This window comes from Rhipicephalus microplus, unplaced genomic scaffold (genome assembly GCF_043290135.1).
Source record: "Rhipicephalus microplus isolate Deutch F79 unplaced genomic scaffold, USDA_Rmic scaffold_300, whole genome shotgun sequence".
In the NCBI taxonomy this organism is placed as follows: domain Eukaryota; kingdom Metazoa; phylum Arthropoda; class Arachnida; order Ixodida; family Ixodidae; genus Rhipicephalus; species Rhipicephalus microplus.
Genome location: NW_027464869.1, coordinates 140,001 through 152,500, shown reverse-complemented (window position 1 = coordinate 152,500; position 12,500 = coordinate 140,001). Strand labels below are relative to the sequence as shown.

The following is a 12,500-nucleotide window of genomic DNA, read 5'->3' as shown; positions in this document are numbered from 1 at the left end:
TGGCGTCGCGGTTCACCACGGCGGGCGGGTCGGTCTCCTCCGCATAAAAAGGGGGACCCCCGCTTTTTGTTCCACGAAATCGCACAAGCTTTTTTCGCATCCACGGTTTGCCACCGCACACCAAAATGCCGATCCGGCTGCCTACTTTAGCCAACAGGTGGAGCCAGGCGCGCCGTACTTGCGCGGCACTTCCCACGTCCACCGAAGTCGGTGCCAAGGACCACTTTCGGCGCCGGAGCCGCGTACGAGCCTACTCGAGGCGGAAGAACGAAGCCAGCAAGGGCCTGGCCGCAAGTGCGTTCAATTGTCGGGACGTCCAAGTCCCTCGTTCTTCCGTGCTTCCTCTTTCGGCAAGTCGTTGCGGCACCTTCCCAAAGCGCGCAGACCCGCTAATCGCGACGAGCGCGACGTGGCCGTGCCGCCTTTCCCTCGGCAGCAAGCAAAACGCCTGGCAACGTCGACGCTCCCCTAACCGCGATCTCGCACCGTGTTTCGTGTGGCGAATTCAAAAGCCGGCCGGCGCTGCTGCAACCATTACGGTCGGTACGCATACGCCGCGGAGGGCGGGACGGTCATCGGAGCGTGCGGTTCCTCCATCGAGTACTGCGCACCTCGGCCGTCGCATCGCCGTGCCATGACCGGCCGCGCGTCAACGCGAACCGGTGCCAGCGAGATCCCTCGCCTGCAAGAACCGACCGGCAGCCTCCGTCACCCGAGGACGCGGAGGCGCTTGCCGCGGACGGCGGGACGGTATGCACTGGTGCACAGCGGACCCGTCACATCGCCAGTTCCTTGACCGACCGCCGACGCTTGTGCCGTTCCTCTCGTACTTGGCAGTCGCCGCGCGATTGTCGGGTCTCGTTCTTGCACGCTCGAACGGTCGGGAGGGCACTCGGCTGGCGTTTCGGGAACGCGCAGCCTCGCCTTCTACCGACGTAACCACGACTCGCCGTTCGCGCTCCGCCGCTCCTGTTTACAGTACTAGGCGGTCCCGCAGCGGTCGGGTCGCGCATTTCGAGCGCTTCGAGCCACGGTGCAGTGGCGGGTCGAAAGCCGACCTATGAGTGCGTTGCGCCGTTTGTACCCGCGTCCGCCACCTGGCCGACCGTCCAAGGTCGCGGTGTTGGCGTCCGCTGGGCGCAACAATTTGTCACGGGGTGCCGCTCCACATTCAGGCAGCCCCGTGGGGAAAAGCCGACCCCGCGTCCAAACGGGGTCAGCGGCAGAAAGTGTCGGGCGCAGACGCAGCTGAGGCGCTCACCCTTCACAATCCGTTAATGATCCTTCCGCAGGTTCACCTACGGAAACCTTGTTACGACTTTTACTTCCTCTAAATGATCAAGTTTGGTCATCTTTCCAACAGACCGGCGCAACCGAAAGGCCGCGCCGGACATCGGTCCGAAGACCTCACTAAATCATTCAATCGGTAGTAGCGACGGGCGGTGTGTACAAAGGGCAGGGACGTAATCAACGCGAGCTTATGACTCGCGCTTACTGGGAATTCCTCGTTCAAGGGGAACAATTGCAAGCCCCTATCCCAATCACGAAAGAAGTTCCACGGGTTACCCAGTCTTTTCAGACAGGGATAAAGACACGCTGCTTCCTTCAGTGTAGCGCGCGTGCGGCCCCGGACATCTAAGGGCATCACAGACCTGTTATTGCTCTGTTTCGTGCGGCTAGGAGCCGCTTGTCCCTCTAAGAAGGTTGTAAGGTGCTGGGAACCCCGCACCTATTTAATAGGCTAGAGTCTCGTTCGTTATCGGAATTAACCAGACAAATCGCTCCACCAACTAAGAACGGCCATGCACCACCATCCACCGAATCAAGAAAGAGCTCTCAATCTGTCAATCCTCCCAGTGTCCGGGCCGGGTAAGTTTTCCCGTGTTGAGTCAAATTAAGCCGCAGGCTCCACTCCTGGTGGTGCCCTTCCGTCAATTCCTTTAAGTTTCAGCTTTGCAACCATACTTCCCCCGGAACCCAAATACTTTGGTTTCCCGGAAGCTGCCCGCCGAGTCATTTGAGTAACTCAGGCGGATCGCTGGTTGGCATCGTTTATGGTCAGAACTAGGGCGGTATCTGATCGCCTTCGAACCTCTGACTTTCGTTCTTGATCAATGAAAACATTCTTGGCAAATGCTTTCGCAGTAGTTCGTCTTGCGACGGTCCAAGAATTTCACCTCTAGCGCCGCAATACGAATGCCCCCGTCCGTCCCTCTTAATCATTACCTCGTATTCCAAAAACCAACAGAACAGAAACGAGGTCTTGTTCTATTATTCCATGCAAGTTTATTCAGGCGACTCGCCTGCGTTGAGCACTCTAATTTTTTCAAAGTAAAAGCACCGGCCATCTCGAGGCACACAATGAAGTGCACCAAGAAAGAACCGGCATGATGTTCAGTCCGAGCCGTCGCATCGGGTAGATGCACTACTCGTCTGGAACTGAGATCCAACTACGAGCTTTTTAACCGCAGCAGCTTTAGTATACGCTATTGGAGCTGGAATTACCGCGGCTGCTGGCACCAGACTTGCCCTCCAATTGATCCTCGTTAAAGGATTTAGAGTGTACTCATTTCAATTACGGGGCCTCAAAAGAGTCCCGTATTGTTATTTTTCGTCACTACCTCCCCGTGCCGGGAGTGGGTAATTTGCGCGCCTGCTGCCTTCCTTGGATGTGGTAGCCGTTTCTCAGGCTCCCTCTCCGGAATCGAACCCTGATTCTCCGTTACCCGTAACAACCATGGTAAGCAAGTAACCTACCATCGAAAGTTGATAAGGCAGACACTTGAAAGAAACGTCGCCGGCTCGTGGCCATGCGATCAGCACAAAGTTATCCAGAGTCACCACACAATACGGGCCGAAACCCGATCGATCTTGGTCTAATAAAAGCACCCGTTACCCAAAGGGCTCCAGGCTCACTGCATGTATTAGCTCTAGAATTGCCACAGTTATCCAAGTAGGAAGAAACGATCTAAGGAACCATAACTGATTTAATGAGCCATTCGCGGTTTCGCCTTATTTCGGCATGTACTTAGACATGCATGGCTTAATCTTTGAGACAAGCATATGATTACTGGCAGGATCAACCAGGTAATCGTTCGACTGCGCGTCCGTCCTCGCCCTCGGCGGGCCGGACGCAGTCTGTGTGCGGCGGAGGCCACCTTCAGGCGCCCCAACACGCTTATTTTGCACTCCGAGATGACGGCGTTCGAGCTCGCTACGGCACAACCTTCCCGAAAGACGAGTGGGAGCCGTGCGGCAAGAAGCACGTTCATGCTCGCTCTTTTTCGTTGCATCGACTCGGTCGCGCCGTGCGGGTTGCCCAAGCCCGCTGCACTGTCGGTGGACCGGCCGGAACTAGCAACGGAGCCGAGACTGCAAAGCCGCCAGACGACGGGTCACGCCCGCGTCTTCGGCGCTTTCGCATCTGAATCGCCCGAGGACGACACGGAACACACCTCGATATCGTGGTAAAACGGCACCGTCCGACAACCAGCCCCTAACGCATCAAGCGGATGAGGCTGCAGACGACTGCCGTGGATTCCCCTGGAGCAGACCCGAGGACACGCTTGACGAGGCCGAAGCCCGCCGCATATCAGACACCCGGTCGCTTTCGCGTACGCCGCTCACGAGAACCCCCACATAATAGCAGCGATAAGTACCCAGACCTCCTTGGGCCCTAATACGAGCGTACTCGAGAAAATTTCACCGCGGGTGTGCCCCGAAACGTGTGGCATGTTGAGCGTGCCACAAGTCTACGTCGCTCTCAAACCCGCCGAGGTCGTAGAATTTGCGACCCTACTCACGAAATTCCCACCGAGGATACGGCCGCAAACGTACCGCACCTTGGGTAGGCCACGAGTTTGTGCAACACTACGCTGACGGCACAGCACCGAGGTCGTGCGCGCACGCACGGGAAAATTCCGCCGCGGTTTCTGCCGAAAACGTGAGGCACCACGACTCTCCGCAAGTTCGCGTCGACTGCGAAAGACCGAAGTCGTGAACGACGTGTCCGCTACTCGCCGCCGACACGCTGGACACCAAACGTACAACGACTCGACGGCGTCGTAGAGGCCCACGACGCGGTTTTCCTTAACGACGTCTCGGCGTGGCACCGACAGGTTAGAACGGCCGACCAACGTTCCCTGTCCGCCGTTCGGCTCAGTCGAAGGGCTCGGCGACTTCGGCAACGCTGCGAAGCCGCACGGTGACGCACGCCATGTCCCCATTTTTTTTTTTCTTTCTGCGTCTGCCGGGGTGCCCCTATAATAGCAGCGATAAGCACCCAGACCGCCGTGGGTCGCTCGCCCCGGCTGACGTGGTTTTTCGTACTCCTGCGGCGGTCGCCGTCAAGCACGTCCAAATACGCTACTTTCGTGGGCGCATTCACGCTCTTTCGCTTCGCCGGAGTGCCAGCACTCACTCTGCCAAAAACGGCGAACATCCGAGCGGCGGTTCCCACTTTTGCGTCGGCGTCGCAAACCCCGCCCCGGCAGACGAGGTTTGCCGTACTCGTGCGACGGTGGCCGGCGGGCACGTCGAAAGACGCCGATATCGTGCGCGAATTGGCGCACCTTGGCTTCACCGGAGTGCCGCCACTGACTCCTCCAAAAACGGCGAAGATCCGAGCGGCGCTTCCCACTTTCGCATCGGCGTCCCGAACTCCGCCCCGGCTGACGCGGTTTACCGTACTCGTGCGACGGTCGCCGGCGAGCACGTGGAAAGACGCCGATATCGTGCCCGAATCGGCTCCGTTCGGCTTCGCCGGAGTGCCAGCACTGGCTCGGCGAAAGACGACGAACATCCGAGCGACGGTTCTCACTATTGCGTACGCGTCGCAAACCCCGCCCCGGCAGACGCACTTTGCCGTACTCGTGCGACGGTCGCCGGCGAGCACGTAGAAAGACGCCGATATCGTGCCGGAATCGGCCCCGTTTGGCTTCGCCGGAGTGCCAGCACTCACTCGGCCACAAACGGCGAACATCCGAGCGGCGGTTCCCACTTAGCCGTCGGCGTCCCGAACTCCGCCCCGGCAGACGCGGTTGCCGAGCTCGTGCGACTAGCGACCGCGAAGCCGTCTCGCGACGCCGCTTTCGTGCGCGGCTCCCACTGCGACCTGGGTCACCCGAGGTCGACGAGCAAAAAAGAATGTCGAAAAAAATTTTTTTTTTTTTTTGCGTCTGCCGGGGTGCCCCTATAATAGCAGCGATAAGCACCCAGACCGCCATGGGTCGCTCGCCCCGGCTGACGTGGTTTTTCGTTTTCCTGCGGTGGTCGTCGTCAAGCACGTCCAAACACGCCACTTTCGTGGGCGCATTCGCGCTCTTTCGCTTCGCCGGAGTGCCAGCACTCACTCTGCCAAAAACGGCGAACATCCGAGCGGCGGTTCCCACTTTTGCGTCGGCGTCGCAAACCCCGCCCCGGCAGACGAGGTTTGCCGTACTCGTGCGACGGTGGCCGGCGGGCACGTCGAAAGACGCCGATATCGTGCGCGAATTGGCGCACCTTGGCTTCACCGGAGTGCCGCCACTGACTCCTCCAAAAACGGCGAAGATCCGAGCGGCGCTTCCCACTTTCGCATCGGCGTCCCGAACTCCGCCCCGGCTGACGCGGTTTACCGTACTCGTGCGACGGTCGCCGGCGAGCACGTGGAAAGACGCCGATATCGTGCCCGAATCGGCTCCGTTCGGCTTCGCCGGATTGCCAGCACTGGCTCGGCGAAAGACGACGAACATCCGAGCGACGGTTCTCACTATTGCGTACGCGTCGCAAACCCCGCCCCGGCAGACGCACTTTGCCGTACTCGTGCGACGGTCGCCGGCGAGCACGTAGAAAGACGCCGATATCGTGCCGGAATCGGCCCCGTTTGGCTTCGCCGGAGTGCCAGCACTCACTCGGCCACAAACGGCGAACATCCGAGCGGCGGTTCCCACTTAGCCGTCGGCGTCCCGAACTCCGCCCCGGCAGACGCGGTTGCCGAGCTCGTGCGACTAGCGACCGCGAAGCCGTCTCGCGACGCCGCTTTCGTGCGCGGCTCCCACTGCGACCTGGGTCACCCGAGGTCGACGAGCAAAAAAGAATGTCGAAAAAAATTTTTTTTTTTTTTTTTGCGTCTGCCGGGGTGCCCCTATAATAGCAGCGATAAGCACCCAGACCGCCATGGGTCGCTCGCCCCGGCTGACGTGGTTTTTCGTTTTCCTGCGGTGGTCGTCGTCAAGCACGTCCAAACACGCCACTTTCGTGGGCGCATTCGCGCTCTTTCGCTTCGCCGGAGTGCCAGCACTCACTCTGCCAAAAACGGCGAACATCCTAGTGGCGGTTCCCACTTTTGCGTCGGCGTCGCCAACCCCGCCCCGGCATACGCGGTTTGCCGTACTCGTGCGGCGGTGGCCGGCGGGCACGTCGAAAGACACCGATATCGTGCGCGAGTCGATGCTTCTTGGTCTCGCAGGAGGGCCGCCACTCACTCCTGCAAAAACGGCGAAGATCCGAGCGGCGCTTCCCACTTTTTCGTCGGCGTCGCAAACCTCGCCCCGGCAGACGCGCTTTGCCGTACTCGTGCGACGGTCGCCGGCGAGCACGTCGAAATACGCCGATATCGTGCCCGAATCGGCCCCGTTTCGCTTCGCCGGAGTGCCAGCACTCGCTCGGCCAAAGACGACGAACATCCGAGCGACGGTTCCCACTATTGCGTACGCGTCGCGAACCCCGCCCCGGCAGACGCGGTTTGCCGTACTCGTGCGGCGGTGGCCGGCGGGCACGTCGAAAGACGCCGATATCGTGCACGAATTGGCGCTCCTTGGCTTCACCGGAGTGCCAGCACTCACTCGGCCAAAAACGGCGAACATCCGAGCAGCGGTACCCACTTAGCCGTCGGCATCCCGAACTCCGCGCCGGCTGACGCGGTTGCCGAGCTCGTGCGACTAGCGACCGCGAACGCGTCTCGCGACGCCGCTTTCGTGCGCGGCTCCCATTGCGACCTGGGTTACCCGAGCTCGACCAGCAAAAAAGAAGGTCGAAAATTTTTTTTTTTTTTTCTGCGTCTGCCGGGGTGCCCCTATAATAGCAGCGATAAGCACCCAGACCGCCGTGTGTCGCTCGCCCCGGCTGACGTGGTTTTTCGTACTCCTGCAGCGGTCGCCGTCACGCACGTCCAAATACGCCACTTTCGTGGGCGCATTCGCGCTCTTTCGCGTCGCCGGAGTGCCAGCACTCACTCTGCCAAAAACGGCCAACATCCGAGCGGCGGTTCCCACTTTTGCGTCGGCGTCGTAAACCCCGCCCCGGCAGACGCGGTTTGCCCTACTCGTGCGACGGTCGCCGGCGAGCGCGTCGAAAGACGCCGATATCGTGCGCTAATTGGCGCTCCTTGGCTTCTCCGGAGTGCCGCCACTCACTCCTCCAAAAACGGCGAAGATCCGAGCGGCGTTCTCCACTTTCGCATCGGCGTCCCGAACTCCGCCCGGGCTGACGCGGTTTACCGTACTCGTGCGACGGTCGCCGGCGGGCACGTCGAAAGACGCCGATATCGTGCCGTAATCGGCCCCGTTTGGCTTCGCCCGTGTGCCAGCACTCACTCGGCCAAAAACGGCGAACATCCGAGCAGCGTTTCCCACTTTCGCATCGGCGTCCCGAAGCCCGCCCCGGCAGACGCGGTTTGCCCTACTCGAGCGACGGTCGCCGGCGATCACGTCGAAAGGCGCCGAATTCGTGCACGAATCGATGCTTCTTGGTCTCGCAGGAGGGCCGCCACTCACTCCTGCAAAAACGGCGAAGATCCGAGTTGCGCTTCCCACTTTTTCGTCGGCGTCCCGAACTACGCCCCGGCTGACGCGGTTTACCGTACTCGTGCGACGGTCGCCGGCGGGCACTTCAAAATACGCCGATTTCGTGGGCGCATTCACGCTGTTTCGCTTCCCCGGAGTGCCAACACTCACTCTGCCGAAAGCGGCGATCATCCGAGCGGCGGTTCCCACTTTTGCGTCGGCTTCGCAAACGGCGCCCCGGCAGACGCGCTCGTGCGACGTACTCGTGCGACGGTCGCCGGCGAGCACGTCGAAAGACGCCGATATCGTGCTCGAATCGACCCCGTTTCGCTTCGCCGGAGTGCTGCCAGTCACGGCGCAGAAAACGGCGAACAAGTGTTTTTTTTTTTTTTTTTCCTAGAATTTGTGTTATAGAAGGCACATTTGATATCGGACGATAATTTTCAACTTTATCACGCGCACCGATTTTCGTGTAGAGGTTTGCAAGTTTATGGGAATTTCTCCACTTGGAATAATGCGATTTAGTAGTACTACGAGAACTTCATGGATGTACTCAAGGGTACGGGGCAAGTCAGTTACGTCAACACCTGCAGATTTTTTACACTTCAAACTGAAAATTGTTGGTTGTGAGTCCTCGTGTGATATTAAAGGCCGATTCGCTAACACATAGAACAAAGAAAGAAAGGAAGAAAAAACGCCCGCGCTCGCTCAAGAAACCTGGGTTCGCAACAAGTGGCAACAACAAGCAACCGAGCGAGTGCGCCAAAACCCGTGGCGGCCGAACAAACGCGAAGTCCCAACCGCGTCAGCCGGGGCGGCACGGGACAGGAAAAATCACTTCAGCCGGGGCGGCGGGGCACCGAATAAACCTCGTCACCTCGTCGCAGGATAAAAGAGGAAACAAAAAGTCTAAACAGCGTCTGCTGGAGCGAATGCGTAATAAAACAACAACAACAACAAAAAAAAAAAACACCCGCGCTCAAGAAGTCTGCAATCACCACAAAAGGCGACTGTGACCGAGCAGCGTCAGCCGGGGCCGTGCGGAAACGGAAAAACCGCGACTACCGGGGCGTCGAGGCACCGAAAAATCCACTTCAGCCGCGGCGAAAAAAAAAAACAAAAAGAAAGACGGAGGGGGGGGGGGAACCACGTCTGCCGGGGCGAAGGAAAAAAAAAAAACGCGTCTGCCGGGGCGAGCCCGGGTGCGGCACCACCGGGAAAACTGTGGCAAACAGACATGGCGATCGAGTGAGTGGGCCGCCAGCCAGGCTCAGCCAAAAAGTGCAAAGTCCGAACTGCGTCAGCCGGGGCGGCAAAAACCACGTCAGCCGGGGCGGCGCAAAAAACCGCGTCTGCCGGGGCGGCACGAAACCGCGTCAGCCGGGGCGGCGCGAAAACTGCGTCAGCCGGGGCGAAAGAAAAAAAAAAAAAAACGCGTCTGCCGGGGCGAGCCCGGGTGCGGCACCACCGGGAAAACTGTGGCAAACAGACATGGCGATCGAGTGAGTGGGCCGCCAGCCAGGCACAGCCGAAAAGTGCAAAGTCCGAACCGTGTCAGCCGGGGCGGCAAAAAACCGCGTCAGCCGGGGCGGCGCAAAAAACCGCGTCTGCCGGGGCGGCACGAAACCGCGTCAGCCGGGGCGGCGCGAAAACTGCGTCAGCCGGGGCGAGCCCGGGTGCGGCACCACCGGGAAAACTGTGGCAAACAGACATGGCGATCGAGTGAGTGGGCCGCCAGCCAGGCTCAGCCAAAAAGTGCCAAGTCCGAACTGCGTCAGCCGGGGCGGCAAAAAACCGCGTCAGCCGGGGCGGCGCAAAAAACCGCGTCTGCCGGGGCGGCGCGAAAACCGCGTCTGCCGGGGCGGCGCGAAAACTGCGTCAGCCGGGGCGAAAGAAAAAAAAATACGCGTCTGCCGGGGCGAGCCCGGGTGCGGCACCACCGGGAAAACTGTGGCAAACAGACATGGCGATCGAGTGAGTGGGCCGCCAGCAAGGCTCAGCCAAAAAGTGCTAAGTCCGAACTGCGTCAGCTGGGGCGGCAAAAAACCGCGTCTGCCGGGGCGGCACGAAACCGCGTCAGCCGGGGCGGCGCGAAAACCGCGTCTGCCGGGGCGGCACGAAACCGCGTCAGCCGGGGCGGCGCGAAAACTGCGTCAGCCGGGGCGAGCCCGGGTGCGGCACCACCGGGAAAACTGTGGCAAACAGACATGGCGATCGAGTGAGTGGGCCGCCAGCCAGGCACAGCCGAAAAGTGCTAAGTCCGAACTGCGTCAGCCGGGGCGGCAAAAACCGCGTCAGCCGGGGCGGCGCGAAAACCGCGTCTGCCGGGGCGGCACGAAACCGCGTCAGCCGGGGCGGCGCGAAAACTGCGTCAGCCGGGGCGAGCCCGGGTGCGGCACCACCGGGAAAACTGTGGCTAACAGACATGGCGATCGAGTGAGTGGGCCACCAGCCAGGCTCAGCCAAAAAGTGCTAAGTCCGAACTGCGTCAGCCGGGGCGGCAAAAACCGCGTCAGCCGGGGCGGCGCAAAAAACCGCGTCTGCCGGGGCGGCACGAAACCGCGTCAGCCGGGGCGGCGCGAAAACTGCGTCAGCCGGGGCGAAAGAAAAAAAAAAACGCGTCTGCCGGGGCGAGCCCGGGTGCGGCACCACCGGGAAAACTGTGGCAAACAGACATGGCGATCGAGTGAGTGGGCCGCCAGCCAGGCACAGCCGAAAAGTGCCAAGTCCGAACTGCGTCAGCCGGGGCGGCAAAAAACCGCGTCAGCCGGGGCGGCGCAAAAAACCGCGTCTGCCGGGGCGGCACGAAACCGCGTCAGCCGGGGCGGCGCGAAAACTGCGTCAGCCGGGGCGAGCCCGGGTGCGGCACCACCGGGAAAACTGTGGCAAACAGACATGGCGATCGAGTGAGTGGGCCGCCAGCCAGGCTCAGCCAAAAAGTGCCAAGTCCGAACTGCGTCAGCCGGGGCGGCGCAAAAAACCGCGTCTGCCGGGGCGGCGCGAAAACCGCGTCTGCCGGGGCGGCGCGAAAACTGCGTCAGCCGGGGCGAAAGAAAAAAAAAACGCGTCTGCCGGGGCGAGCCCGGGTGCGGCACCACCGGGAAAACTGTGGCAAACAGACATGGCGATCGAGTGAGTGGGCCGCCAGCAAGGCTCAGCCAAAAAGTGCCAAGTCCGAACTGCGTCAGCCGGGGCGGCAAAAAACCGCGTCTGCCGGGGCGGCACGAAACCGCGTCAGCCGGGGCGGCGCGAAAACCGCGTCTGCCGGGGCGGCACGAAACCGCGTCAGCCGGGGCGAGCCCGGGTGCGGCACCACCGGGAAAACTGTGGCAAACAGACATGGCGATCGAGTGAGTGGGCCGCCAGCCAGGCACAGCCGAAAAGTGCTAAGTCCGAACTGCGTCAGCCGGGGCGGCAAAAACCGCGTCAGCCGGGGCGGCGCAAAAACCGCGTCTGCCGGGGCGAATGCAAAAAAAACAAAGAAAAAAGCCCGCGCTTAATCAAAAGAAAACAAAGAAAAAAGCTTGCGCTTAATCAAAAGAAAACAAACAAAAAAAGTTCGCGCTTAAGCCTGGCGGTGGAACCACCGGGGCAAACAGACCTGGCGATCGAGTGAGTGGGCCGCCAGCCGGGGTGAGCCAAAAAGTGCAAAGTCGGAACCGCGTCAGCCGGGGCGGCGCGAAAACCGCGTCAGCCGGGGCGGCGCAAAAACTGCGTCAGCCGGGGCGGCACGGAAAAACGAAAACCGCGTCAGCCGGGGCGGCACGGAAAAACGAAAACCACGTCAGCCGGGGCGACATCAAAATGAGGAAAAAAAAAAAAACTGCCTTAGGACACCTGCGTACACTTTCATGCGTTTGGGCATATCTCTCTGTAACACGCGCGCCCCTCGTTACGCGCGGCACTCTGTTTTCTCCGACACCCATATTTCGGCGGCATGTGGCACGCGCGCCCGTCCCTACGCACGGCACACCGCAGTGCTTTCTCGATATTTTTCTTTTCCTCCAACACCGTCATCTATAGGCTTTTAGTGACCTGTTGCTCGTGGCAAAAGTTCGCTAGCTCTGACACCTCTTGCATGCGCACCGTTTTTGCGCACGGTGCTATGCCGCAAAGCACGGCAGTCGCATGCGTTTCTCTCAGGCACCTCTTTTTTGACACAACGCTGTGGTGCTTAGAAACACACCCGCCGCTTTTGCGCACAGAACTCCACCGTACAGCACGGTAGTCACGTTTGTTCCACACGAACAGCAGTGTGCATCGTGCTACGACACTTTGAAAGCTTTTTCTTCCGAGTCTCGACCGCGCTGTTCCTTTCGTACTTGGCGCGGTTTTGGGACCAGCTTTGTTTTAAACCCCTACTGCGCGCCGTTCCTTTCGTACTTGGCGCGGTTCAGGGTTTGTTTCGAGCCCTTAGCCGCGCTGTTCCCTCCGTACTTGGCGCGGTTTAGGGTCGAGCTTTGTCTCGAGCCCTCTCCGCGCCGTTCCTTCCGTACTTGGCGCGGTTTAGGGTTTGTTTCGAGCCCTTAGCCGCGCTGTTCCCTCCGTACTTGGCGCGGTTTAGGGTTTGTTTCGAGCCCTTAGCCGCGCTGTTCCCTCCGTACTTGGCGCGGTTTAGGGTCGAGCTTTGTCTCGAGCCCTCTCCGCGCCGTTCCTTCCGTACTTGGCGCGGTTTAGGGCCGAGCTTTGTCTCGAGCCCCTACCGCGCGGTTCCTTTCGTACTTTGCGCGGTTTAGG

At 60.4% G+C, this 12,500-nt stretch overlaps 1 non-coding gene across 1 annotated transcript; it reads right to left on the bottom strand.

Moving 5' to 3' along the window:
- Nucleotides 1–1,275: 1,275 nt before the first annotated feature.
- LOC142793461 (small subunit ribosomal RNA) lies at nt 1,276–3,090 on the bottom strand. The gene has a single exon (XR_012891555.1). It is a non-coding gene; the product is annotated as a small subunit ribosomal RNA (ribosomal RNA).
- Between the last annotated feature and the right edge of the window lie 9,410 nt (nt 3,091–12,500).